Below are 5,566 nucleotides of genomic sequence, written 5' to 3'. Positions count from 1 at the left end.
TCACTGTTTTCCTTCTTTGACGATGACTGTGAACACGATATGCTGCTCCTCTGGTTTCCTCAGTGTTCTGGGATCATGTGAAGTGCTGCTGCCAAGACCTTGGTTGATAATCTGAAATCTGGTGCAGGTCCAGTTCTGCACTGGCAGGTGTTCGGCCCATCTGATCTCATTTCAGCATCAATAATTGAAGCAGAGCACTTTTCCCCATGCTCTCCTGGGTGGTGATTGTTTACTCTGACCGCGTTCCACATCATCTCAGACGGGAAACCGTGGACACGCACACGATCTCTCGATCCAGTCTTGCACTCGCACTCTTTCATTAAGTCTTTCACAAGGAAATGTGTTATTGTGTGCCACAGACTGCAGTCTGGTGGGCTGTTGTGATGACCCCACCCTGTTGCAGAGCTCTGGACCCTCTTTTAAGAGAGCAGCCGCCCAATAAAATGCTCTGTAGGAGGGACGCAGTGTAAAATGAGTGAGTGTGAAGGGGTCTGCACTATAAATGTATCCATTCACAGCACTATGTGTTAGCACAATCATGAAAATATATAGGTGCCTAGAAGAATATACTCCACTCAACGCAGTATCTAAATATTGTGCACAAGGAGTTTTGCAGCTTACACAGATCCACAGATACAGGTTATGAAGTTGATGGTGCCGCAGGAGTGGACCCTTCTTTTTTTATCTATCTGGTATTTCATTTTATATTTTCCAAGTGTCTTTAACGTGATACGCCAGCTATTGTTAAAATAAAGAAATAGAAGAGTCTAGATCTAGAGGTCTGAGACTGTGGGACTCCCCTCAGACAAAGCTAGGGGAAAGAGCTGCCCCCCTCACATGACCTTACGAGCTCATTTCTGGATGCCCATGTGATCATGATGATGAACACAGAGCCCAATATGGCTGTTTGTTATTTCAGACTCCACCAGATACATACATATCTGTCCTAATGCATTTGTTAGGTGTGTGGGAGAAAAATGAAGCATCTCTTTGACCAGATCACTCACATTTAGTGTTTTCTGTGGGATCCCCTTTAATAGAATAATGCACATACATGTAGTATTTCACCACCAGTCCCCCTCCGGAGGCCTGCATCCCACTTTGAAAACATCTGGACTAAATCAAAGCAGCAGAGGCCGAAATCTCTGCATCCTATGTTTCCCATGATACAACTTGCTTGACGTGTCTCATCCTATGAGCACTCCACAACTTAACCCCACTCCAAGGATCAAACAGCTCGTAGTGTCTTGAGTTCCACACACAGCTGGACTGTGGCTCCTTCAGGGCCTGCGACCACTCGCTCGTCAGGCGTCTCAGAAACGCCATCTCCTCCAGGATGTGGCCGTGATTTACCGCTCTCACAATCGAATGGTTTTGAGCATGTGGGTGGCTGGAGGATTGGAGACGTGTGGTGGAGAGCGTGCCGTTGAAAGTGATAAATATTGCTGCCGGCAGCCGGGGCCTGGGCATCATGACAGCAGCCGCCTGATCTCTGTGGCTCCTCTGATTAACAGCCAGCAACACTGAGGGGAGAGGGAGACGTGTAGAGCTCCACAAACACTAGTTTAAAGGACCGGGAGAGGACGAGACAGGAAGTCAGTGAGGGAGGTGGAAATGGAGAGAAGAGACACGTAACTCGACTCTAATGTGATGGGCAGTGTGTCAGCTCACCAAATAAAAGTGATACGTTTTGTCACTGTTGTCATTTTACAAAGATAGTTAATATTTCGTGTCTATCTAAATTTTGTTATAATAAAAAAATGCCCAAAATTTGATAATATTTTAAGCAAAACGCATTTAAGTAAAAATCCAGACAGAGATAGGAGAAATGCTTAATTCATTATTTTTCATTGAAAAGTTGACAGTGCGGTCATAGACATGAGACATAAGCCGACTTCAGACACGACCTGTGGGTAAAGTCCAGAGAGTTGAGTCTGGAAGTTACCCTGAGTTTGACTGTCACACATGCACAACACAAAATCCTCCACATTATTAAGGCGAGAGGTGGAGCAGCAGGTGCATTAGGTGTTTTATCCTGGACGGACAGAAACAGAGTTGTTTAGAAACGATGACATAGACACACACAACCACTTGCTGACTGCGTCTCTTCGGTCACGACGTATAGCTTCGCTAATTCATCAGGCTTCCAGAAGAAAACAACCAGCATTAGCATCGGCTCCCACTTTTGAGCAATTTGCGACAATCCTGCAACTAGCAACCAAATCCTTCCCGTTTACACAGGCACGCACATGCCCAGTGCATGTGAGTGTTCATTTGGTTGGCATTTTCAGGTGTGTTACCATGGATGGGGATTTAAACTGATACAGAGTCGAAACACTTGAGTGGACAGAGAAGGTTTGAGACATAGTAGTATGCATGTTGCTTGTACGTATCTTACACACTGTGTGTATTACCCTGTTTCTAACCTTTCTATATCCAGGCTGGTACCACGTTTAAATCCCCTTCACACAGAAAACAACAACAATGAGCTGAAAATGAAAGTTTTAATGAGATGCAAATGTTCCACTACTTGTTCCCCCTGACACTTCTTTGCAGGGGTAACATCTCTGGATCCTTGGGTTAATGCTCCCAATAACGATTGTGATTGGTTGAAGGAAATACAAGCATGCCAGAGCATTTTGTTCCCCTGCAGCAGAATGATGACAGTTGCAGCAGAGCTCTCTCCACTACACTAACTCTGGCTATGTGAGATAATACGTGTCTTAACCACCAGCCTGTGGGACGCCAAAGGAAAACGATAACATTTTAGCAGACTGGAGTCTTTATAGTGCTGACGTATTGAAAAGTAAACTTCAGTTAATCATTTTCTTTCCCACAAATGTCGAGCAAAAACTGTGGATTCGGACACAGAAACTGTGTAAAATACAGGCAGAGATCGCACGTTTCATTCCAAGCTGTCACTGTCTTTATATCATCTCACATCAGTTCCTGAACGAGTTCTGTGAAACTTACATAACTAACTAGTAGGCCTTGCACAACAATTCCTTTGTTTTTCATCCCCTGATAGTCTCATCGTTACATAACAGAGTGGACACCTCCTGACTTGCTCCCTGGGGTGACGTGAAGAGTCAAAAAGGCTAAATGCTTCAGCTTTGGAGAAGGAACACGTGTCCCGGGAGGATAAGATGTCTCCGCCTGCTGCGGTCTCCCTGTGGACAGATGAGGAAAACACGCCAAGAACCGTCTCTGTGTCATCTGCATGCACACTCTCTCTCTCTCTCTCTCTCTGTCGCTCCCTACAGAGGCTGACCATATGTCCATATTTACTGAGAGATCAGCTGGGCTTTGGCATTCTGTCAGAATACACACACACACACACTTTGCCTGTGCATGCTTTGTTGCATGTCTCGATCTTGTTGCTGCAGTTGTTGCTCTGAGTGTGTGTTTGTGTGTGTGCATGATTTTGAAAGTGCTGACATGCAGAATTTTTTTTTTTGGGGATGAAAACTCGTGCCAGTTTAGAATACGTTTTTAGTTCCAGCATGTCGGATGTGTAGGTGTGTGCGTGTGTCTGTGTGTGAGAGACGGGGGTGCTATGTTAGAGGCTGTATATTGCTTGATCCCAGTAGTGCCACTAATGTATGTCAACGCTTGATACAGTCATTCTGCACGGCCTCAGTGGAGGGAGTGATAAGCTGATTAAGGCGCCGGGGCAGATGGGATCGCTGTGTTTTTGACTATATTTGTGTGTGTGTGTGTGTGTGTGCACGTCTTTCACTGGGACCTACTGTATATCCTGTGGGAAAACAAAACTGCGCTGTCTGTGTTAGCTTAACGTGTTGTTGCAGAGCTATGTGTTACTCGCCTTATCTCTCCACAACCATCTTTCTATCTCTCTGTCTCTCTCTCTGTCTCTCTCTCCCTATCTGTTCATCTAAATCACATCATCTTTGGACTCTGGCCACACAAACACACATGGAAATCTCTGTTTTGTTTACGCTCCTCTATAGATTGCAGCCTTAATCTTTCACCGGCCTCAGACAGGATCAAACAGCAAATACCCTCAATCCCGGTGGAGTTTAAATTTAGCTGGTGAACATATGCGGTTACATTGTCACGTGTGTAAAAAAAACATGCAAAGAAGTGAAAACTTTATCGTGAAATGTCAAAACTCATCTGTAGCAGTTAAACAAACATAATGACAGGTTGGATTTCCTCTGTGGTGCTGTGAGATTTCTGGGCTGAGGTGGTGACGTGTTGATTCAAAGAGCAGAGCGAGCGAACTGAAGAATCTTCACTATTTCAGCCCCTCACTCCACAGACTGCAATTACATAGTATTTTGTCTTTTCTTCAAAGTAAACCAATGCATCTCTGTCAACTTGAGAAAAGGAACGACGCTGAAATGATTTTTTTTCATCCCCCCCCTAAACCAAGCTCATGCTGACTCTTGAGTTTTCCGCTGCGGTTCAGACCATCCAGCACAGAGGAGAGACAATATGGTGGAAAAAGTCCTACTAGTGGAAATCCAGTGGTACCAGTGTTCAAATCCAAATTAAATCAGATCAAACATGTTTTTTTGTAATGAAGTCAGACCCCACACACATCTGCCTGTCTGTCTGTCTGTCTGTCTGTCTGTCTGTCTGTCTGCCTGTCTGTCTGTCTGTCTGTCTGTCTGCCTGTCTGTCTGTCTGTCTGTCTGTCTGTCTGTCTGCCTGTCTGTCTGTCTGTCTGTCTGTCTGTCTGTCTGCCTGTCTGTCTGTTTGGTGCGATTTTAACACGATGAGTTTAGTGTGTGAGGGTCCCTTGCTGCAGCCAGTCCGTTATTGAAGTGCAATGAATCCTGGGATAGGTTTGGCCGGGAAATATCCAACCTTTGAAGGCTCCGTTTGTCTGGGATGAAGGGACACATTCGCTGACCGCTTTTGAAGGAGCCTTTGAAATGTGAGAGCAAAAGCTCTCAAATCCTGATCGGCCTCTTTTTCATCCAGAGATATTTGTATTCTTTAAATTTCACGTCCGTCAAATGTTAGAAACATAATCAATCACCCAATCGCTCACTGTAAATTATTCAAATTATTCTGTCCGATTTCTCATTTGGACTCACTCTGATATCGTACATTTTAGAAATTTCATCAGGGAGCTGACTGGAGATGTTCCAAAAAATTTGCACATAGAGCCTCTCGGCAAAAATATATTGCCTGCTCACAATATTGAGTCACTGCATGTCTTTAGCTGGCCCACAGGTTCTAACCCAAACCCTTCTTGCATTGAGGTGACATTGCTAACCACTGCACCATCAGTGTCATCCATTCATTTATTTTGTTATAAGTGTTAATGGAACAACAAGAAAACAATACAGATGATAGAATAATATAATAGGTAATAGAAACAAGAGGCCATTGGTATGTGAATCTCTGCAGGATAAGAGAATCGCTGCATTATGCAAGACAGGTTTTACAATCACGGACCACATCCAGACAATAGGCGGTGTAAAAGTTTGAATGGAAATGAATATGTTGGGTGAGTAGGGCTTTGTTTCTTTCTTCTCTGTTCTTTCTCTTTTCCAGGGAAGTGAAAGGATGGATGGAAGAATCTGAGACAAAC

Source organism: Paralichthys olivaceus, chromosome 6 (assembly GCF_024713975.1).
Source record: "Paralichthys olivaceus isolate ysfri-2021 chromosome 6, ASM2471397v2, whole genome shotgun sequence".
In the NCBI taxonomy this organism is placed as follows: Eukaryota; Metazoa; Chordata; class Actinopteri; order Pleuronectiformes; family Paralichthyidae; genus Paralichthys; species Paralichthys olivaceus.
The sequence above is the reverse complement of the archived record's forward strand: the minus strand, read 5'-3'. Positions refer to the sequence as shown.